This window comes from Emys orbicularis, chromosome 2 (genome assembly GCF_028017835.1).
Source record: "Emys orbicularis isolate rEmyOrb1 chromosome 2, rEmyOrb1.hap1, whole genome shotgun sequence".
Lineage (NCBI taxonomy): Eukaryota > Metazoa > Chordata > Testudines > Emydidae > Emys > Emys orbicularis.
The window spans coordinates 35,998,919-36,023,879 of NC_088684.1; the positions used below are offsets into that span (position 1 = coordinate 35,998,919).

The window sequence follows — 24,961 nt, forward strand, 5'->3', positions numbered from 1 at the left end:
TCCAAGTATGGTCACAACAGAGATGAATGGAAAGGGAAAATATTGGTTTCCATCTTCATGACACCTCTAACTATGCAGCTCCAAATTGCACTGGACCTTTTTGATGTCATGTCACATTGCAAACTCAAATTCAGAAGCGACACCATGGCTCTGGGAGGGGGGAATGCGGACGGGGTAAGAGGGCCCGAGGCTGGGGCCATAGCTGGGGGTGAGGGTGGGAACAGAGTCTCGGCTGGAGGCCAAGGCTGGCAGCCAGTGCCCTGGGCACAGGGCTGGCAGCTGCAGCCAAAAGTCGACCCCCGGGTGTGGGGCAGGCAGCCACAGCTCACAGCCGGATCCCCAGGTGTGGGGCCAGCAGCTACGGCTGGCAGTGGGAGCCGGGACCAGGAGTGGAGCTGGGTGGCACTCCTGCCACGTGCCCTGTGGCGGCTAGCTTGGGCCCCAGACATGCCTCCCCAAATGTTCCCCCATGCCCCCCGAGCGAGGCATGCCCCACAGATTGGGGACCTCTGATCTAAATGCTGAGTATGATGCCAATATACACGCTCAGTTTGCAAGCAGAAAAAGAACCATCAAAGATTGTTGTTCAGCTGAATGAAAACCAACTCCTCTAACTAAAACCACTGAATTTTAACACCCTCGCTGCTAGCACTAGCTTTGCCCCTCTCTTCCTGCAAGGATAGGATGGAATATTAAAAAAATATTCTGATTCAAACAGTAAAGCTTCCCTGAACAGAAAAGAAAGGATCATTTTAAAATCAAAGTTAGGTCCCAGTTCAGGAAAGCCTCCCTCTTCATGAAAGCATTTAAGTACCTGCTTAAGTGGCTTTGAAGTGTTAGGTTAAGCACATGCTTAAGTGCTTTCCCTAATCAGGGCCTTGCAGACTATGGTCTTCAGTGAATGGTTGAAAATCTAGTTTCTTCCTTATGTAGGGAGGGTGGAAGATGCAAATACACTGGTTGTAATGACATAAGTCTTAGGTAAAGAATTAGACACTTTATAGTCTGAAACAAAATGTATCTTAGCCCTAACTTTGTGTTTTATTCTATTTATTAATTTAATAGATGTTTTTATGGTGCTCAACACCAGAGTACCTGAGTGCTTATACAGATTAAAAAAATGAGGTGATCCTCAGCTGGGTAGACATGAGGAATCTCTGTCAGATGACATAATGTATTTAATTAAAGATGTATAACTTTACACTGTGCAGAACATTATTTAATATATTTTAATTACGTGAAGAAAAACTAGACAGTGTCACCACAGATTTTTTCCATTAAATTAATTTTTAATTAAATTGAAGAAGGAAATTGTAGACGAGAGATCTGATAATAGAAGGAGCCAAAATTCCCATCTGATTTCTTCGAGAAATAAGACGAATGACTGGGAAACCGTTCTCACATTTTTACTTTTGAGGTCACATTACCAGGAGAGGCCTTTTCCTCTGAATAGCCAAGAAAACATTACTCAGTTGTAGTAAAGGAGCTAGTGAGGAGAAGTAAACAGACAGATTCCCATAAAGTATTACTGTATGTAGCTTACAGCAAAATTTGTGTGAAATGAACCACAACTCAGAAATCCTTTGGTACTTTTGTGATGTGCATTAGATCAGTGTTTTTTCCATGTTGTGACCCCATATTATACAAGTAAAAGGCTTCAGAATCCCTCTCCCATAGTTTTAGGACCAACCCCCTCCCACCTGACTATAGAGAAAAAGAGGGTGGTTGTGGCTTTAGACCTGCTAATGTCCACCATGAGGTAAATGACTCTCAGGTTGAGAACCCACGTGGAGGTGAGTACAACCCACTGAAATGTATGGTATATTTGTGAAACATATATTTGTTTTATTTTCAAGTTGCTGAAACTAAACATGGGTGAGTATGCTACAGTAATTATAAAGACAATTATAATTGGCTAAAATTGCAATCCTCTAAGATAAATCACGCCTATCACCTATTACCAGTGTGTTGTGTACACTAAGAGATCTCCAGAACTCCCACTGATGTAAAGAAAATCCCATCCCTTTCTACTGCCACCCATCACCTTAGTATCTGAATGCCTTTCATGTAAAATCAATAGCAATAACGAAATCCCTAGTAGACTTCACAGACTTTCTGGCTCTTCTCCCTTTTGGGGACAACAAATCTGCTTGGCATACGTGCTGGAGTTTAACCTTGTTTTTTGGTTAGCTGATATGTTTATTTCAGGTTTTTTGGGGAGGCAAGAGCACTTGGGAAGAAGGGGTTGTCAGTGTTGTGAGTGGCATTCCTGCTATGACGGAAAGGCTTTTCCAAAGAGAGATTTTGCAGCATATCCTCAAGATCGTCAGAGTCTAGATTTTCCTCATCACGTCTGGAATTCCCTCCCTTCCAAATGATCAACTGTTATCTGGCATTTAAAAAAGGTTATGGAACTACATGCAGCATTTACCGAGAAGTTTCTGTCTGATTACTGACAAGCATGCAGACTGTAATGTATGTTTGTAATAATAACAGGTTCAGTAGATCACACTTTAAGATACAAAGTTTACTTATAAAGACTATGGAAGACCATTTTATGGAAAAACATATTTCTTATTATTTTGACAAGTGTACAGAATAGCCTTATTCAAAATAATAACTAATATTTTATAAAAATTATAAATATAAACTAATATTTTATTAAAAAATCACTCATAGAATAATTCAGTTGGGTAGGAATTTCTAAAGGTTTATCAATAACTAGTCAATCACCCCATGTTATGGAATGATTGCTTTAATTATTTATGTCACTTTTAATAGATGGTTGCCTAACTTTGAATAGCCTTGAAAATGCTTCAGCAGTCTCCACTGGAAGTCTCCTACTGCCCAGGTGGTGTTATAATTATTCGTGTTTTCTAATATTAAACCTGAAGTCTCTTTGCTACATCTTAAATCCATTACTTTTTGTTCTGTCCTTGTAGATTAATGAGAATTGATCCCTTTTCTCCACAGAACATCTCTTTTTACTTCAATCATTTTTGGAAGATGCTTAGAAATAGAAGACTCCTATTTAAAAAAAAAAAAAACTTAAGATTTTTTTGTTCCACTAATGGTAATTGTTAGTAGGACTGAGTTAATATTTACTTTATAATACTTTAATACTACTTTGCACTTCTATAGTGCCTTCTATCAAGGATGACTGGTCGCTTTATAAACATTAATGAATTAAGTCTGGCAACACGCACTTTACAGATGGGGAAACCAAGGCACTGAGCAACTAATGCCACCATTTTTACTCTTGGGTTTCAATGTACAATATTGGAATAAATACACCAGACTATATTACGTATGGACTTTTATAAGCAGCTACATTTTTGTGCATCTCTTGCTAAGGGGAGAAAAAGCCAATGATAATGGAAAGAGGTATCAACCAAACCTGAATAATCTTGACTTGCCTGAGTTACTGGAAATGTACAGAGGCATCTTCAGACATCTGACATTTGAAATATGGGACATTTCACCTCAGAAAAGCCCTTGTGTAAAAGGTCTAGCATGGGTAGGGCAATTATTACCGTTGCCTCAGTTATTTTTCCTAAACCACTTTGTTTCTATTTCTCATAATCAGCAATGAACCAGATCAAGCATGAACATCTGCTTATGCCTGTTGAGTCTGGGTGTACTTGGTATGATCTTGTGGGAACCTAGCCAGAAACAGCCAAACATCCCTAAAATAACAGGTGCAAAACAACCTTAAGAAACAGATTTTCTATGGTCATTTCCCTAGGAGAAAAAGAGACCTGCATGTAGCCAAGCAGCCAGACAGTGAGATAAGAATCAGAAGTTAGAAGAAAAGGAGTATCTCTGTTCCTGTCCTTTTTCTTTGTATTTCTATTGTTTTCTGTGTGTTTCAAAGTGATGTGCATTACTGTTTGTGTAAGTAACTGATGAGATATGATCCAGTCTGGATACTGCCAGTAACTGAACACAGGAGTATTTTCTATACCTCTTATGCTTGGGTAGCTGAATCTCTTCACCAATAAAGAACTTATCTATCATATAAAATATGATGGGAAGAGTTAAACTACAAGTCACAGTAATTGCTGTAATGGAGTATTTTGAGGCTGCACAAAGTGGTAGTGAAGCTCAAGGGCTGTAGTCACTCTCGATCCCTATGTGGCCCTAGCAGAGAGAGAAAGGGAGTTGAAAATAGGGACTAGGGCTGCTTTTGAGTAGGGCATGAATTTACATTAGTTCCCCACTTCTGGAGTATCTCTGCATCTCCCTGCTGTGCAGCAAGTACCATTGACTTCAATGCAACTGTGCAGGTGCCTGAAGCTAAGCATGTGCTCAAATGCTTTGCTGGATCAGGGCCAGAGTGTTCAGCACCTTTCAGGACTGAGCAGCTCATAAATAATATCAGAGTGCTTCTGTCACACCTCCATAATAACATAGTTCAGTTCTAAATCCCCTAAACTTCCTTCATTTTCAACAATGCTACTTATTCATAAAAGCTATTAGACTGGGAGAAAGGGTAGTGGATCCATTCTAGGTCAGGTAAAGTACAATAATCCAGTATGCAGATCACAGTGCCTCAAGCATCTCAAACCTCAACAAGCAAAATGCTGAAATTCCTTCAAAGATACTACTGCAGATTTGCACCCAGAACAGTGAAAACTCAGTCTTGATCAGATCTATCTTATATGAGAAACAGACAGAAATTTCCTAATGCTGAGAAATACCTGACTGTGTCTGAGTGGATGCAGCCTGGAGGAGTCTGATGCAACAAAGATATGCAACTGGCATCAGGAAAGCAGAGTCTCTACAAAATCAGTTTCCTTGTCTCAGTGTAGAAGCCACATATATTTTTTGTTAAATTACAGGCAATGCTATTAACTAGAACTTCAATAGTGGTTTTACTTTAGCTTTAAAGACCTTTTCGGAGCATATAAATTTTAACAAGATAAATTATTCCAATTACTGTATATGGAGCTTGAAAAATACTAACTAATTTTGCTCACTCTTGACGTTACTAAAAAAATTAAAAGACTATTAATTGATTTCAAATGATAAAATGTTGACATTTAAATCAAGAGGGTACTGTATTGTAAGTATGCTTATTACAAGAGAGCTTATTATCATGACTAATATACTGAATATATCAATGGATAAATACATGCAATATAAAACAAATCTACAGAAAGTAATTCTAATCCTTATGTACCATAGCACAGATTGATGCTACATAAGAACACAGAGAGACAATCAGCTTGTTAAAACAAAAAATATTTTAACGCTACTTAAAAATCTATACAATAAAGAGTATCTGAAAAAAATCATAACTCTAATAATGATGTGCAGATGTCATTTTCTAAACAATATTAGGTTTCACAAAAATACTGCATGAGTTTTAAATTTAGTAATATATTCAAGATAGTCATGAAAATTGAGCAATTAAGAGGCAAGAGGGGGGGTCAGTTAGATTGTTTAAAACTCTGGTTTTGTTTATTTTTGTTATCAGCTATTGAACTTTAATAACCAATTAACATTCTGGATAAAACATCTTGATTAAAGATGCCACAAAACCTCCGGTTTAACAATTACAGTGTTAGAGCTCACTATAAACATGTTCTGAGTCTTCAATTAGATCCTTCAGCAAAACCAGAAAAGACTAGACTAAGGCCGTATCTACACTACAGAGTTTTGTCGATACAAATTACGCCAATGTACAGCCACTGCTGTAATTAAACCGCTGTTGCATGTCCACACAATTTTCCTTGTGTTGGTGGAGCGCATCCACAATAGCAGCTCTTGCATCAACAGAGAGAGCAGTGCACTGTGGGTAGCTATCCCACTGTGCAACTGGCCACAGGGTAGGGAAGGGTTTGCAATGCCTCATGGGGCCAGATACAGCATCACATGATGATTTCTCAGTCTCATCATTCCATGGGCAACTTACTAGAGTGTCAGCTGCTTTTCAACTGCCCTGGTTACCTGCAACCCAGCCATCTCTGTCAGAAAGCATGGATAGGATCTGCTCTTCAGTACTGTGCTGTGTGTTATGAACACAAGGCTATCATAGGAGCCCAATGGAGGGCTATATGGCTGGGGGATGCCTTGAAGGAGCATATTAACACTGAGCCACAGTAATGTGATGATGCTGTAGTGTGCTGAGCCTGGCATTGCTTGTTTGCACCATGCTATGAGGCTTGTAATGGTTGTGGTATGTGCCCGAAAAGTAACATATTTTAAATCACTATTTAAAGTCGCACTCAGTAATATGACCAGACTGACATTGGTGAACACTAACATAAGAAGCCCATAGAAGGGTGGAGGGTGGGAGGGGAGAGACTGAGTGTGTGTGTGTGTGTGTGTGTGTGTGTGTGTGTGTGTGTGTGTGTGTGTGTGTGTGTGTGTGTGTGTGTGTGTGTGAGAGAGAGAGAGAGAGAGAGAGAGAGAGAGTGTTGGGAGAGTGTGTGAGTTGGGGGAGAGTGAGTGTGTCAGCATGCAGTCTCTAAGTTCGGACAGCAGCTGGAAGCAACCAATCATGAGGCAGAAGGTAGTGCACAGATAGCTGGTGTCCCTTGGTCTCCCCACACCAGTTCACCAGCAGGGGGAGGGGACACCCTGACATCAGCCCCACCTCCCTCCCTGGCTCTGCAGAGCACGAGTCTCTCCTACCCCCCACCCTCTGGCAGCAGTCCAACCTGCCTGCCTGCCACTGTGATCCTAGTACCAGGGAGAGCCGAATTCTGCATTAATGTTTTGATTCCATGATTCCCTCAGAGTTCTCCCACAGCTTCCTCTCCACACAAACCAAGGAGATCCACCCCTTCCCTTGTAGTCCAGGCAGGAGTGTGTTTGCTGCTAGGAGCCGGCATGCTCAACTGGGCAGTAGCTATGTAAGCTCTCCATGCTGAGCAATTTCAAAAACTTCCTGGGGTTTTGAAAGAGGAGAGGCACATGCCTGTATAGCTGGATGCAGGACAGCGGAGTTTAAAATGGTGAGCAGAGCGGATAGAGTGGACATTGCAAGATACCTTCTGGAGGCCAGTTACGGTGACATAACAAATGCAGTGTCTATACTGATGCTTTGTTGATCTAACTTTGCCTCAAAATCTCTACACCTCTCGTTGAGGTCATTTATTTTGTTGGCAAACCAGGAGAGTTTTGTTGGTGGGAGGAGCATTGTAGGGTGTACACATCCACGGTTTTGTCAACAAAAGCTGTCTTTTGCCGACAAAACTGTGTAGTGTAGAGAAGGCCTATATTCCTGATATTACTAAGATAAAAAAAAAAGGCAGAAAAAAAGTTTTAAAAAGCTTTCAGGATTCCTTTATACATCATTAAAAATTGGCAAAAGGCCATTAAAAAAACACCGTTGCAAGATCTGAGAGTAAAGAACAGGGGATATCCATGGCCTTGAACAGCCAGTGGACAGGTAGGGCCAGGACAGCAAAATCAGGCTGGGAAACCAGGCTTGGTGTAGCTACAAAGGAAATAAATCCTGCTAAGGTCTGACCTATGTTTCAGCTGTAATATGACATTCCAATTTCAGCAGGAATGCTACTTATATTCCATTCTTCCTCAGTAGATTTAAATCTACTTTATGAAGTAACATTGTTTACATTTTACAGACAGGGAAATGAGGGATAGAAAGGTTAAGTGGCTTTCCCCAGGTCACTCAGCAAGGATGACAGAGATGGGAACAGAACCTTGGTTTATGGAAGCTCAATCCAGTGCTCTTACACTACAGCAGTGGTCTCCAAAGTGGGGTGCGTGCACCCCAAGGGGTGCGCAAGCGGATCCTTGGGGGTGTGCGGCAGGAATAGTGCTTTTTTTTTGCTTCATCAGTTCAGGGAGTCCGAGCGACTTTTTTTTTTTTGCTTTGGCAAAAATGGTAGAGCCGGCGCGGCAGAGGGTGCATGCTCAAAAAAATTTTACTGATAGGGGTGCGTGATCAAAAAAGTTTGGAGACCACTGCTTTAATGAATGAGCTTTTAGTTTTTCTTGTTTCCAGATGGAGCAATATTTCTGGTATTGCCATGGTTTACATGGCCATTCCCAAAAGTCAAGGCTTGTATAAAATAACCTCAGTTATCCATAAAGGGTGACGTTTATTCATCCACAGAGTGCCTGCACAAAGTCTTCTGCACCGCAGAAATGCTGGTATAGGACACCAGAGGGGGTTGGAGGGACACCAGCTGGCTGTGTGTTGTGGAGGGAGACACTGCTCTAGCTCCAAATAGGCTGATGAGGAGAGGGCTATTAGGATTGGCCAAAAGGAAGGCTACTGGGTCTATTTGTGTGTGTGAATAATCAGAAACTTGTTCTAACTACAAAAAATTTACAGCATTTGAACTTTGATTCAATTCATATTTTGAACGGTGCTCAAAATTTGAGTTACATTCTATATATTACATTCTGTGTGATACTATTTTATGGAGTTATTGTGATAATTGAAACACTAGAGTTTTATAGGGCTGTATATTTTTAATTCAGTAAATTTTCTATTACCGTAGAAGTTGTTGTACTTTCAAAGAAGGAGATGTGCAGTGCTCTTTAGCAAGTGAAATCTTACTAGTGACATTACATTTAACCATCCTCCATGCAATCAGCAATACAATAATGCTCTTATGGTAAATGGGGATTTGTGTCTAAGTACAAAAAGTAATTTGTAAACTAATTGGTCTCAACAGACAATAATAAGGGTAATCCAAAAAAGTAAAGCTCATGTTAACAAACATCCTTTGCAGAATAATTCAAGACAATGCTGCAGACTCAACCTTGTACACTATACAATGGTTGTAGAATAAAAACGTTTCTGTTACCTTTTTGCTAGCGTAGCAAGTAAAATATTGCAGCTTTGAGCAGGCCTTCTGTCTGCTTATAATAAAGCACTGTAATAAATGGGATTTTACATTGAGGCCCCCCTCATCCAGATTTGAGGGCAAAAAGTATTAATATTACTCTTCCAAGCTCCACCTTCCAAAGCTGTATCCATGACACACTGCTCACTGTAGTTTGCGCAGATATTCAAAATATGATTGTGTGTGCTCACTGACTCCACTGAGATCCTTGAGCCTGACTCCCTCTCAAGGTATGCTTACACTGCAATAAAACACCCATGACTGGCCCATGTCAGCTCACTTGGGCTTGCAAGGCTCGACCTGTGGGGCTATAAAATTGCAGTGTAGATGTCCAGGCTCGGGATGCAACCCAGGATGTGGGACCCTCCCTACTTGTGTGGCCCCAGAGCCCAGGTTCTAGGCCAAGCCTGGATGTCTACACTGCAATTGTATAGCAGCCCGAGCCCGATGAGCCTGAGTCAGCTGACATGAGCCAGCCACAGGTGTGTTATTGAAGTATAGACAAACCCTCAGTGTGGCTTGAATATACTCATAGGTGCTGCTAGATTCCTTGGCCTTGGCTCTCTCTTAATTGGGGAAAGAACAATGGTGGTATCTCCCAAATGCCACCCACTTGGGGCACCAAAATGAGACTCGCTCCCAGTAAATTGTACAGATTGGTGATTGTTCCTTTCCTCTCTTACAGGAGGAATGAAATAGTTAACAATTTTGACATTTAAATTATCATCACTCGGCCCCTGAGTTATCACCTCCCTGAGATGAATGGGTCAGTTTGCACCTCTCTTCTCAGAGCTGTCGTTCTAGGGTGTCTACAGACTCATATCTGCATACACTTGCTTCACATTTTTTAGGTTTTCTTCTGGAGAATAAGATGATAGCTTCAGAAACATGCCAGTATGGCACATGGGTGTGTTTCAGCTGTTTCTAAGCCCTGTGCCTATCAGACAGCAGGAAAAGGTCATTCAAGAACATATAACACAGTGTGTGGGGAAAAAACAGATGACATGTCAGGGTGACATCACACAGTGTATTCAAATATCAGTATTATCACATTAGTTGGGGGCTTGATTGTAACGATTTAAGTACAGAATTCAACAGATTTAGTTTGGCAATGGCTTTGCATTATCCAAGAAACATTAAAATTTAGTTACTTTAATATCATTCTTTTAAAACAATCACCCCTTAACCCTTACATTTACTGTGATTCTGTAGTGCAGTGGTCTCCAAACTTTTTTGATCGCGCACCCCTATCAGTAAAAAAATTTTGAGCACGCACCCCCTGCCGTGCCGGCTCTACCATTTTTGCCGACCACTGCACTAAAGTATAAACTATGTATTGAATATATACACAGTGTAGTGATCTGGAATTCAAGTATCTTGGGAATATTAGCAGATTGCAGAAGTGAATAATTACTGGAAGAAAAATATGAAAGTAGCTTATAAACATTTATTATGCTCTCAAGCTTTTTTAGAGTTCCCTTCTGCAGAACATCCGTCAAGAAATTCATATGTACTAAATCAAGTTAGCAAGAGGCTTAGAAAATCAGCAGTGGGGTGGCCTGCCTGGTCCCTTTCAGTTCAAAATGCAGCTTCTGTACAGGAAGCCAAAACTGTTTTTATAGACTAGAGCTCAGCTGACATAAACAAAACAAAAAAATGGGGCCATATCCTCAGTTGATATAAATCAACATCTGAGGATCTAGGCTGTGGTCCCAGCTGAATTAGATTATAAGGAATTGTCACAGACTTTTCTTATGTAACACATTTAAAAAAAACCTGTTTTATTGTGAAAACAGATATCAAAAAATCTGAAGACTTATTATGATGAGGTGTGTATATTTTTTAAGCACAGATCTCTTGAGAATTCAGATGCACTGAATAAAAACAAACTAATTTAGCAATACTCTTACCAACAAATATCACACTACATTTATGTCACTGTTCATACTGCTAATTACAAAACAAAAAGAAGACTGATAGAAGAAGGTCAAGCTAGAGTTTATATTTTACTCACAGCTTTTTCCATGTTTCAGTTTTGTCTTGATAATAAAATAGATGACCTGGTGCAAGAATATAGATTGTATTTGTTTTTTTGAGGAAGAGGCTGACAACATTGAAAATCATTTGCAGAAAATATTGCTCAGGTTTATTAGTCGATACCATCCTGATCCTGCAAACACTTATGCCTGGGTTAACTTTACTAACATTGAAGTCAAAGAGAAGATTCATATGCATACATTAAGCATGTGCCTAAGTGGATTGGGCCCTAACTATTACAGGGCACATTTTAAAATGAATTAGGGCCTGATCCAAAGCTGCCTGAAGTCATTGGAAACACTCCTACTGACATCAGTGTACTTTGGAACTGGCCTTTAGTGAGACTAGAATCATAGGTCTAGAAGGGACTGCAAGGGTCATCTAGTCTAACCCCCAGTCAAGATGCAGGATTAGAAGTTAGCTAATAGAACAAATCTTTTCTATAGCTAACTTTTATAATAATAGAAAATAAATAAATAATAAAAACTATGGCACTTTTAAGAAAAAAATGTATTGGTCCAGCAGGTACCAAGTTGAACTATGTCCATGGAACTCTTTGATTTGGCACCTCTGTTTGGAAGAAAGCATCAAGCTACACAGAACACAAAATGAACTCTAAGAATACCAATATTTTCCAGATTGCCAATTATGTAAATGCTTAGTTTGATATATGATATATATATATACACACCTTGTTCAAAGATAAATCCTTTTATTTTCTTCCCACTCCCTTCAGAAAACATTCTTCTGATATACCTGCATCTTCAACCCATGTATGGCATATGGAATGTCCTATATTTTATATGAGGGAAGGGCCTCCTATGGCTGATTGGCCTCAAAACCACTGTTGTACAACAATAGTTGGTCTTTTTTAAAGTCAACATGAGTTTTGTATAAGTATAGAGTTAAGCATTGAGCTCTGAGCCATGTATTTCCTTTCAATGTAGGCATCCCTTATAGGAAGTGCAACCATTGAGAGACAAATATGCACCTATGTCCTGTTCAAAATTACTGTTAGGCATGAATCCATTAATTTCCTACTTTATTTCCTCTTTTTCTACTCCAGAGAGGCACATCTTACTTGTAACTTTTCTACTTACGGGTTAAAAAAATTAAATGAAATAAAAATCAACCACACACGGCAGCGCTGGGGGCTATAGCTGCCCCAAAATTTGCCTTAATCGCTCTATAGTCATCCCTCTCAGCAAAAAGGTCAAATGTTACGTAGAAGTGAGGGTGGTGTGGTATGGTATTGCCACCCTTACTTCTGCTCTGCTGCTGGTGGCAGCGCTACCTTCAGAGCTGGGCACCCGGCCAGCAGCTGCCAGTCTCTGGCCAGGCACCCAGCTCTGAAGGCAGTGCCGCTGCCAGCAGCAGCTCAGAAGTAAGGGTGGCATGGTATGGTATGTGTGTGTGTGTGTGTGTGAGTGTGTGTGTGTTATATGTATAGTACAGACCGCCCCCAATTTTCTGTCTAGCTCACCTCAGCTCCCCACTGGAAAGAGGCTGGCACAGTTCCTACAATCACATATCTGAAAATATACAGGCAAAAATCCTGTCTTACTTGCCTTTGAACTTTGCTATTAAACAAGTGTATGCTTTTATTATGGCACTCCCTCCATGTTGTTTAGTAAAAGCTGATTACTCTTTTTGGTAACATTATTTATTATAATAATACTTTCTACCTGATAAAGGATCCAGGTCACATTTCACAAGTAAAAATTGGAAATTTAGGCCCTAATCTCTTATCCGTAGTTAAACTGATATTTCTTATTCTCAACATGTGTGGTTTATTTTGAAATTAACTCAGAATAAACTTTAGAAATACTTATGAAAGTGCAATATTATAAGCAAAAATAATTTACTAATCTTACCTACCTTTCTTTGGGAAAAAATAACTTTGTACAAATTCCTTTAAAGATTTCTTTAAGAATGTAAAAGGTACACAGTTAAAAAATCACGGGTAAATCCTCAGCCTTATATTATTGTACCTATGTTACCAACAACAGTTTAGATTATAAAATCCAATTTGCTTTTCCCTATCTAAACTCTGGGTTGGTTTTTTTTGTTTTTTTGTTTTTTTAATTTCCCTCATTTTGGACAATAACAGTCAATTGAAATCAGACTCACTGTCAGTTTCAATGTTAGGATTGCTAACCTTGCAGGCCAGTAAGCAAACATTTGTTTAAAAACAACCATGTCAGCTGGAATTGGGAAGGAGGGGAGGGGGAAGGAAAGAACAAAGAAACATTTCTGATGTGCATTTGGTTAAAGCTTGATTTTACAAAATCTAAAGTTTGATATAAATTTGAGATGAGAAATTTAAGATCCCAGACATGACTGTGGCCAGTACTTGACGGATTCCCTTCAATTATTTCAATGATTGTGAAACAGGATCCAGATATACTGTACATTTTATTCAGGACAGATATCATCATAACTAAAAATATCAGAGCAACAACTACTATGCAGAGTCCAAACTCTCCAGTTTCCTGTAGTTTGGCATTATTAGCACGGAAAGTTACAGTAAGATAAAATTCAGCTCAAACCTTCTCCCAATGCTTCATTGTTCCTAGGGTTCCTCCCTCTGGGTCCCTCATCCCACACTCTACATCCTCTTCATCTAAATAACCATTCCCACTTCCCTCATGCCCAAGTGCTGTAAAGAAGATAAAATACATTTACATGTTTGACAAATTAAAATTGCAAAAGGCTTCTGTCTAGTTTTGCTAAGTTTGCATGCTGGGTCTCCAAAAATGCTCTGTAAATGTAACCGACTGTAACTGAAGTGCTTCTTTGCATGCACTACGTAGGACACAAAAGTAAGTCAGCCTTTTTCATTTGCAATGGATTGATCTTATTTTCCTTTATACAAACCAGTATTTCATTGGTATAATTTCATAAGTATCATTATGACTTTCATAATTTAACAAGAATATTTATAAAAAGTAACACCTGTTTTGAAATGTTATCAGGTCAGAACGGTAGTACTTTACACACATCTTTCACTGGTGTAAATGATTACACAGGGTAGATGGCATCAGAAAAACAGATCCTCTTTCTCCAACTGGACTCTCACCACCTTCTACAGCTGCTGCCCCTTTTCAGTTGCATCTCAGCCACAACATGGCACACCTTCTACCTCTGACCTCCGACCTACTTGCTACACTTGGGGGCCAATTCACTGTCACCAGCCCCACTTCTAGGTTGCTGGCCTCCATATTGTTTCTCTCTGGCTCATTGCCTCAAATTCCCAAAATAATCTGTTTCTACCCTATGGACAGATTCTAAGGTCACTTCCAGGGAAAGTGAGATGCATCAGACACACAGGGTGGGCTGTTTCTTGTAGCAGTGAGGTAGTATGGGACTCAGGGTTAAAGCCAGTCCCCACTCACCTTGTTTCTCCACTGTAAGATATCCTGTTTCATACCTTGGCCTGCACACATTAGCAGCCTTCTCACAACCCATCAAAATTAGCTAGTTCCCAAGTGTCATCCAACCATTAGCTCAGTTCCTAACGGTTAAAGGAACTGCAAAACTTTGCAGTCTCTTTTTTGCATTGCTTTGTCACAAATCACATCAGGAAACTGGATGTTCCCTGTATATTCAGTAATATTAAATTTTTGTTAAATCTATTAACAGTCATGAAATAACACACTGCAAATTTGCACATCTGTACAAGTAAACAAAGTAACAAACTTTCTAAAAATAAATGGCAGTTATTCTTTAAGCACATATTGAAACCAGTAAGTATACAAAGAAGTATCCTCCTCTGTTTGTCTTTGTATTTTCTGTACTGTCATTAACTTCCCTTTGGCTATTGTTCTATTTCCTTTTACACACGGGACAGTCTAGCATGGTTTCAGGTCTTATGTATATGTGCTCAAATGTCACTCATATTTCCTGCACATACAGTGCTGTGTCCTATGATCAAGTGAAAAGAAGGTCAGTGCTTACTAGTTGTTTCAGTCAGGTTAGCTCCCAGATCGCTCAGAACTGCCTGAGTGTCCAAATACCGATTATGATATTATGTTCCATCTAAGCAGCCAAAGGAAATACTTTGTGAAAAGGTGGCTGAAGCGTAGGACTGGGAGTCAAGAGGTTTGGGTACCATTTTCAGACTTGCTGTGTGAGCTTGAGTAAATCACTTAATCTCTCTGTGCCTCTAGAATAGAATGACAATAATGACAATACTAGACTGCCACAATCATTTGAAGATGCATCTTACAAGTCTTTGAAATTGGTTTTAACTATAGTAAATGTATGCAGAGAACATATAAGGTGCATGTTAAATATATGAATTGTTATACCATGTGCCATTTAAAAAATAAACATGCACATAGGATGTGTGCTGCTTGACATTGGTCAGGGGAGGTGTACTGGGTGGTGGTGGAGTGTTAGTTGAGGCATGCCAGATGAGACTGGTGGTGGGTGGGGTGTGCTTGGTGATGATGATAGATATTGCTGGTTGGGGACTCGGAAGAATGCTAGATGCAGAGAGTGGGAGGATTACTGTTGGGTGGGGGTGCTTAGAACTGGATGTTGCTAGGATGTGTGCTTGTGAGCTGGATGGGGAGTAATAACCTAGACCCTTCTTTCTTCTCCCTCCATCCCAAACTATCCTAATCTCTTGGGGGAGGTACCATTTAAGGATGGCATTTGATCAACTGTGGGGCTGAGTGCTTTTGAGCAGTGTGGGCCATGAGGCCCAGGCAGCTGCCCTTGAGAAAATTCCACACCATCTTTAAACTCAGGATTTGAATATGATACAGGGGCTAGGGGAGAAGTGAAGATCTGCAGTGGAGGGCAGCAGTAGCTGAAAGAGGGTTCTTCTCCTTCCCTCCAGTTCTCTCATCCTAGGCCCTAGCAACCACTTCTAACTAGTAGGATAATTTAAAAAAAATAAAAACGGGTATGTTGATTTTGTACTCATTACCTTCCCCTCTTGATCTACTCTGAGGTCACGACCCCAGTGATGAGGACTGTTGATATTGGGGCAATAAATGGATCTCCTTTTCATGGTGGATCAGTATAGCATGCGCACAATGCTGTATTCACAAAAACATACCTAGACTAGTACTGCTAATATTCTAATTTGAAAGACTGTACAGTCTGTCACAGGGCCACATTACTAACTTACTTCAGTGGGGATTCTGTCTGAGTAACAACTGAATACGATTGGTCCTGGCCTATTGGTCTTGGGATACCTGAGTTCAATTCCCTGCTCCACCACAGGTTTCCTGTGTGACCTTGGACCTCTCTTTGCTTCAGTTTCCCATCAGTAAAATGGGGATAACAGTACTTCTCTATCAAACTGGAGTGCTGTGAGGATTAATATATTAAAGATTGTGAGGTGCTCATTTCCTACAGTGAAGGCCCAGGCAGCATATAAGTATCTAAAATAGATAGATATGCTTCAGGATATGGCATGTCGTGTAAGAAATCTTTCTAAACTTGCAAGAAAGCAAAAGAGGATTGTCCTTCCAAGTATGAGTTTAGTCCCATAGGGAGCATGGTCTTTTTCCTGTTACAACATCTGTTTATTCATTTTTCAAGAAGGAAACTTACACCTTTTAGAGTCTCAAAAACACCATATTAGCACAAGGCAATATCACATTAAAATGCAAGTCTCTGGAGAATGCAAACATATACTACATGTTCTATATACAGAATACTCTGTGTGGCAGCCTTGAAAAGAGCAGTGTTCTAAAGAGTAACATATACAGCCTGTATCCATAATCTCAGGGCCATTCTATCACAGCAGAAGCATGAGGTGCACTTCTAAACCCGCTAAGTGACAATCAAAGTTGGTGAGCAGCAATCAGAAGGGATGACAGCATCTGTGAGTGAACAGGGTGTAAGAGGGTTGAGAGAAGAAGTGTGGCTAGCAGTTGCTGAATAGAGGATATAGAGTGAGCTGGACTACATGAGTTCAACAAAGGAAAAGCCAGGTGAATAAATAGGTGAATGAGGTGTGGACTTTAAACATTAATTTTATTTTAAAGTGTTTTTTAGAGAGAGAAAGTAAATCAATTATCAGTTTTCCTAAAAACAAGACCTACAAGTTATCTGAAATGGAGATATAATTCTCCACTTCTCTATAATGTGCACAACTGTACTACCCTAGCACAGCTAACTCTGGTCCTCTTGACGAGATCACAAGGTGGGATAAGGAAGACCCTGTGAGAACACTACTATAACGGAGAAGCAGTGCACATGAAGGAACAATAGCAATAATGTTAAAAGGCAACACTGTTAAATCTGTCTTTAACAAGAAAATTTAAAAAGGGGGTATTGAAATTAGGAATGAATGAAAATATTGCCTGTAGACAGGAGTTGGTAATGAAAAGTAGGTAGAGTAATACTTGGAAAAAACCAAATACACACACACACACTCACAAAGCAGCAGGCCCAGACATTATGAATCCAGAGTTTTAAGATATTCGCTAATGAACTTACTAAACCATTGGCAAATGTCTTTGAAAACTTACACAGAGTTAAGGTGATAATAGAGGACTGGAAAAAAAAATGTTGGACCAATCTTTAAAAAGATACTAACTGATAAGTCTTACTTGAATCTCTAGTTAAACAATTACAAATATTCAGAGAAGTAATCTTCAAGGACAAAGGGACTGTTGGATTCTGAGTATGGCTGGTTGAAAATTATCCATCAATATTTTTGACATAAAATTGGGTTTTTCACTAAATGAAAATTTGCATGTAAAGGGTTTGCTTTCTTTGAAAATATTTGATTATTTGTTTTCTTCATTTTTTGGCAGTTTTCAGAAAAAAAAATCTGGTTTTGTGTGGGGTTTTTTTTGGACAAAAGGTAGGAATTTTCCATAGGAAAGTTCAGTTTGCAACCAGGTTTAATTCTGAGAGCCTCAACTCTGAAGTTTGTCAGTGTACTGAGCTTGTTAAAATCTCCCATAATACTTTGTACTTATGCTAAGTTTGTCGAAACTTACTACAAGATAAATTGTTGTAACCTTTGTTCTTTGTATATGCAGAATTTGTCTTAAGCAAGAAGTACATTCTGTTGAGGTTTGCCAAATATGAATTGAATGCTTGGTACAGTTAGTGTAGATGTCTCTATGGCCGTGGTCTCCAAACTTTTCAGGGTCGTGTCCCCTCCTTAACCATGTCCACACCACCACCCACTCCCCGAGATGGGGCTGGGAGTGGGGCCACAGCTCTGGTGGGGGGGGACACAGACAAAGGTAAGGGGGCAGAAGCTGTGGCTGCAGCTGGGGGCGGGTAAGGGGCCGGGAGCAGGGCTGGGGCCAGGAACAGAGCCATGGCCAGGGGCCAAGGCTGGGGGCGGGGCCAGACCCTGGGGCCACGGCTGGGGCCACAGCACAGCTGGAAGCTGAGCGAGGCTAGGTAGTGCTCCCTTGCTGCCCAGACCCACACCGCGCCCTCCAAATGTTCCTCTGTGCCCCTCTAGTGGGGTGCGCCCGATAGTTTGGGGACCTCTGCTCTATGGTTTACTGACCTCTGGAATGTTGTATACAAAACCCAGAGAAGAAAAGGTGTGTAAGGTCTATTGAATCTGTGGAATGTTCTACCTATCACAAACAAGGGGAGTGTAAATATGAGCAAAACTGAGCTCATAATTTGGAACCGAGTGAAGATGTAACCACTAAAAGACTTTTCTCCAGATTGGTAACGTATTGACCTTTCTGTATTATGCTGATTTTACTTTTGCTAAATAAATCCACTGAGCCTGGTTATCTGACATCTTGACTCACTTACTATCGAACCCCAATAGCTGATAAGTTTATTGCCAGCATGTAACGAGTGTATATCACCACGGTATCTGTGTGTTTTTACAATACTTCAACTAAATCATCAAAAATCCAAATAGGAGCAACAAAACACCATGGTCCTGATTTTAAGGGGTGCTTCAATGAGAGTTGTGTGCGCTACCATCCTGGAAAATTAGGTTCCATGTTGCCTGATGCCAACATCCCACATCTTTTAATCTAACCAGTCAAGTAGGAACTAGATTTACTTTAGTCAAACAGATGATATTGGGCTCAATACTGGGCTAATTTGGTGAAAAAAAGTGGCCTGTGATATACAGGAGCTCAGACTAAATGATCTAATGGTCCTTTCTGCCTTTAGAATCTATGAACCCAAGATGTCATTGTTTGATCAGTGGGAAGGCCTATGGAAAAAGATGACAGCTCTTTCTAAATATGACCAGGGTTCATGCTTAATTGTATTTATGGATGATGCAAGTTTTAGAGGACCAGGCCTAATAACAAAAATGTCCTGTTTCTAGCATCTAGGTGAGCACTGCATTCTCACCTACCCACAACTTCTGAGTAGAGAGCATGAGTCCAGCCAAGTAGTTACAAAGAGTGGATGATCAACGAAAGAGCCTCATATGACTGAAAGTAACACAGCCTAGAGTAGATAGGATTCTTGTAAGGCCCAAGATTGTGGACCACATGGAGAAAGGACAAGCAGATACTTGCAACTGATGGAGAAGCTATAGATTTTGCCAGGCCCTCAAAGCAATTTTCCCTGCCCATCGGCAACACCTCCAACTTTCCCATGCCAAGCTATAGCCAGCTGGCTTTCTTTCAACTTCTAACTTCTGCCAGGCATTGAGAAAGCCTAGAAATAACAGTGCCTAGGTCAGAATAGAAGAAACAGAATTGGGTGTTATCAGCATACAGATGACGCTGCAACCCATATTTTCTCAGTCTCCTTTGATGGATGTTGTAGAGGTGATAGGACTGCTCTGTGCAGGACCTCACAGATGAAAACCCTTGTGTGGAGGAACTAGCAGTTACCCATCATCACTTTCAAGGAACAATCTGAAAGAAATGTGCAGAATCATTCTGTAACAATCTGTCCATACCAGGTAGGTCATAAAATATCAGCAATGATCAGTAGTGATGAAGGTAGCTAGAAGACCAGTCTGAAAGCCCTTATTGGCAACTGAGTACTCTCAGCACCTATCTGAAGGCATTCAGCTTCTGTCGGAGCAAGCACTTAGAGAATAACAAAACTGTAAACAAACAGCATTAGATGATAAAGGACAAACTGGTCAAAAGACCATACACAAAAGGTGATAATAAAAGGTATCGTGTCAAGTTGGGTGAAGAGGAGATATCCACTGGGATACGTTTTTGGCTTTGTTTTATTTAAAATATGTATTGATGATATTGCAAAAGAGGTAACTAGCACATTGAACACTCAGAATATATGAACTGGGAGGTACTGCAAGTACAAATGAGGACATAAAAATAAGGGGTGGGAAAGTTTTTGTTATCATCATGACCAACGCTAGGGTTGCCAACTTTCTAATCACACAAAACCAAACACCTTTGCCCAGCCCCCTGCCCCGCCCCTTCTGTGAGGCCCTGCCCATGCCCTGCCCCTTCTCCAAGGCCCCGCCCCCACTCACTCCATCCCCCCTCCCTCCATTGCTCACTCTTCCCTACCCTCACTCACTTTCATTAGGCTGGGACAGGGGGTTGGGATGAGGGAGGGGGTATGGGCTCTGGGCTGGGGCTGGGGATGAGAGGTTTGGGGTGCAGGAGGGAGCTCCGGACTGGGGCAGGGAATTGGGGAGCAGGGGGGTGAGGGCTCCGGCTTGAGGTAGGGCCAGGAATGAGGGGTTTGGGGTATAGGAGGGGGCTGTGGGCTGGGTTAGGGGTTGGGGTGCGGGGGGAGTGAGGGCTCTGGCTGGGGGTGGGGCCAGGGATAAAGGGTTTGGGGAGCAGAAGGGGACTCTGGGCTGGGGCAGGGTGCGGAAGGAGGTGCGGGGTCCTGGCGGCGCTTACTGCGGCTCCGAGGAAGCAACCGCCAGGTCCCTGCGGCCTCTAGGCACATGGGTGCCAGGCTGCTCTGCACGGAGCGCGCTGCCTTCGTGCCCGCAGGTCCCGCCTGCTGCAGCTCCCTTTGGTTGCAGTTCGTGGCCAATGGGAGCTGCGGAACCGGCACTGGGACGGGGGCAGTGCGTGGAGCCTCCCGGTTCCTGCCCACCGCAGCGCGTAGGGGCCGCAGGCACCTGACAGCTAATTCCAGGATCCATGCGGAGTTAGGGAAGGCAGGGAGCCTGCTGCGCTGCCGACTGGACTTTTAACGGCCCAGTCAGTGGTGCCGACCGAAGCAGCTAGGTGCCCTTTCAACCAGGCGTTCCAGTTGAAAACCGGACGTCTGGCAACACTAACCAATGCCCCTTCTGTTGAATGGGAGGGCCTGAAAATGGTGCATAAGTGAATTAGGCCTTTTCACTATGTGGAAAATTTAGTTGTCTGTTATAGGCATTTCCCACCGAAAAATGCCAGTGAAAAAGAAAGATTAGATATTTCCTGAAAAACTCATAAACCTTGTCCACATGGAGAATTGGCCCTGTTATCAGCTAATGGAGGAGCTACATTAATGCAAATGCCTAATGTAGACAACTTACCGTGGCTTGACACCAGTGTGAATTCCACTAATGTACATTTCAGCTTGCTTTGTCTACACTTTGGGATGGCATCGAGCACCAATGTAGCCATGCCAATCAGTGGTTAAAATGTGGGCTAAATCCAACTTCAGACTTTGGGAAGTGGTACTCCACATGAGGGAATTAATTTCATTGTTATGAAGCACTCAGATATTATGGGGATGGATGTGGTATAAAGACGTAGATGACATCACAATTTGATTAGATAGAAACAATTCATTTATTCAAAATAGATAAATTGGAGACCAAGAAAAAACTGAATCGTCCTATTGTAAACTTACTGCAACATCGCTATTACAAAATCATTGTAAATCTACTACAGGATCACTACACTTTGTGGTGTCCTCTGATGTATTTAGTACAATTCACATCTGGCACTTTGGTTGACAATCTCAGCAAAAAGGTCAAGGAACATAGCTGCCTGTTGACAAATATGTCCTTTCATGACTGAAGGTGGATTTTTAGAATATGTCTGAAGTAGGGGAGTATGAAGAAGCATAGTCCCTGTGTTGTATTTGTTCTGTGGAGATAGGATCTTGGTTTCCAGTGCTGTCAAACTATCAAGATAGCACCCTTCAGAGTACTGAAAAATCACTTTAAAACTAAAAATAACAAAATGTTTAAAATCAAATTCAGTCCTCTCTGCTTGCTTTGCCTTCATGCCTGTACATCCTAGACCTGATCTATTTTAATGTTGCCCCCTGCCCTCTCCACTCAACCTACGATGTAGTTTTGACAACCTCAGACATCTCTGTGCCTTCTTCCATGCTTGGAATGCCCTTCTCCAACCTATTCATGAAGCCACCTGTCTTGCCACATTCAAATCCTTCCTGAATACTCACATCTGCTACAATGCTTATTAGCACGCGCGCACACACACACACACACACACACCCCAGAACCATAAAGATTATGATGTGTACATGCTTTATCGAGTAGCAATATGATATTGTTATTGTCTCCTTGCCCCCTTTTCTCCCCTGTTGATCTGTTCACTCACTTGTTATGTCTTGGTGAATTAATCTTTTCAGGGCAGGGACTGTTTTCATGTGTATCTAACACAATTTTGAGGCTCAAAAATAAACAATAACAAAAACATTTGAATACATTAAACAAATGTTAAAGATTAGAATACAGAGTACATTAAATTATTTATCCCTAGAGTCGAAATTTCCCAATTCCACATCTACTAAAAACAAAGAATGCATTCAATTTGCCTGTAACATGAAGTTAAATTCAAATGACAATAGAAATTAGCTCTTTTATGGAATTTTATGATGAATATACAGGCTGTTTGACTCATAGCCACAAAAACAGTCAAGAGATTAACTCAGCTTTTTAAACAAAGCCACGTTCTGTCACAGTTTTTAGCCATTAAATATAAACAAAGACAACTACAACATATAACTGGGAGGCATCAGAAGGCAATTTTATAGTGACACTAACATACCGCTATGTAACGACTTAAATTTGCCAACATGTTTCGGACAGTAAAAGTTAAGTACTTGTAAGTGTGATGGTAATTTCAACAAATGCTGTGTTGTTATTTCATAATTGTTGTTTCAGCCTTGGCATACCAATTTAAGAGACACTTAGCTGACAGCGTAAGCATGATACCCGTTGAACTATGTTGGTATTGCTGGAAATTAATTTCCTACTCCCTTTATTTCAGGCAGTTTTCTATATCATGATAGTGCTTTGCTATTTGTTATACTAAAATCTACTTACAGGTACTTTACAGCACGTTCAGTGTTTTGTCATTAGGTCTTATAGCCATTGTACAACTACACTAAATGACATGGCCCCAGTCTCAAGGCGCGTATAGTCTAAAGACTGGAAAATGACCCAGTGGATAAAATAGACGGAACTTACAAGTACCTGTACGTAAATTAAACTTGAAAAGCTTAACACTCTGTTCTTAACTTAGGCCCTCACTCCATAAGGGGAAGAGCTGAGGAAAGGTCTGCCTGTCTGCCATTACTGTACTGACTTTAATTGGTTTTTCTCACAACTCTAATAGTGAAATGAATTTGTTTATATTTGTGAATTATTTAAAATACCACCTGCTTCTCAGTCCAGGAAAATCAATGGCAGTTAGGCTCCTACTTCAATGAGGCAACTCTGAAAATTGTACCCCTAGTTTTTGTTTAGAACTACAGGATACAAAATAGCGACAAACTGATTTTAAAAAGTAGTGATGGAGATACTGCATATTAAAATATTATGCCACATAAATATCTCAACATGATATTTAGTCTGATCCTGTCTTACTTTGGATCCAGGCTATGGTAATCTTCTGACTCTTCTAAGAGAACAATGTATTATGAACTGAATGTCCACCCTGAAAGCATTTGATGCCTCTCCTAGTAAGGGTGTCCTGACAGACTATCCCTAATCATATAGCACCTTATTTTCAGCTCTGAAATCCACACACATCTGCACATTTACATTACAAGAACATTATTGCATGTGCAAATCCTTGATTTGCTTGCACACCATGTCTAGGTGGACATGCATCTAGCCATGGGCAAACTGCATATTAAAATATTATGCCACATAAATATCTCAACATGATATTTAGTCTGAGCCCGTCTTACTTTGGATCCAGGCTATGGCAATCTTCTGACTCTTCTAAGAGAACAATGTATTATGAACTGAATGTCCACCCTGAAATCATTTGATGCCTCTCCTAGTAAGGGTGTCCTGACAGACTATCCCTAATCATATAGCACCTTATTTTCAGCTCTGAAATCCACACACATCTGCACATTTACATTACAAGAACATTATTGCATGTGCAAATCCTTGATTTGCTTGCACACCATGTCTAGGTGGACATGAATCTAGCCATGGGCAAACTGCACACCCAGTTAGAGGTTTCCCAGAATTGTGCAAGGGAGAGCTTCCATAAGGTGGCATCAAGCCCTTTGTAACCCCATCCTTTCCCACTCAGGCATGTGAGCTTGGGGAAGAGAGAAAGCAGAAAGCTCTGCAGTTTCTGCAGCCAGAAACTGAGCTGGCAGGAGCTGAGACAACTAACTGCAGCAGGGACCTTAGGATGCTGATGATGTCACCAGTGTCTGACTGTTTTTACAGCTTTCACTCTGAATATTTTTTCCCTCTGATGATTGGGCTGTTTGGTACAACAGCCTCCCAACCCAAACAGTCTCTTCATTAAACCTCACTCCATGCTCCTCTCCTCCCCCCATTCTGTTTTTTTCCTATCCCCTCCCTTCATTATCCCCTGTCAATTCCTTTGTTCTCCCTTTCTCAGTTCAGCTAATCCCCTCCTAACAAAACACCACGCAAAAAAGTTTACAAACAAAACAATAAAAAATTGTGACGCCTGGAAATCATTCCATTGTTCACTCTGTTTGTATGTTATATTTCTCCTCTCCTTCCCTTTGTCTGTAATTTCTGTTTAGATTATGAACTCTTCAGGGCAGGGACTGTCTCTAATTCCATGTCTAAACAGTGCTTAGTACAATGGGGGCCTGATCTCAGTTGGGAATCCTAGGTGCTACCATAATACAAATAATAAATAATAATTTCTCCAGGCATGTATGAACAGAAGAGAGTGAGCTCTTTTTTGCTGTATTTAGTATAAACCACATACCAACATAACATG

At 40.9% G+C, this 24,961-nt stretch overlaps 1 protein-coding gene across 39 annotated transcripts in view; it reads right to left on the reverse strand.

Moving 5' to 3' along the window:
* RIMS2 (regulating synaptic membrane exocytosis 2) overlaps positions 1-24,961 on the reverse strand; it is a 765,985-nt gene that overhangs the window by 43,335 nt on the left and 697,689 nt on the right. The gene's annotated exons all lie outside the window — the stretch shown is intronic.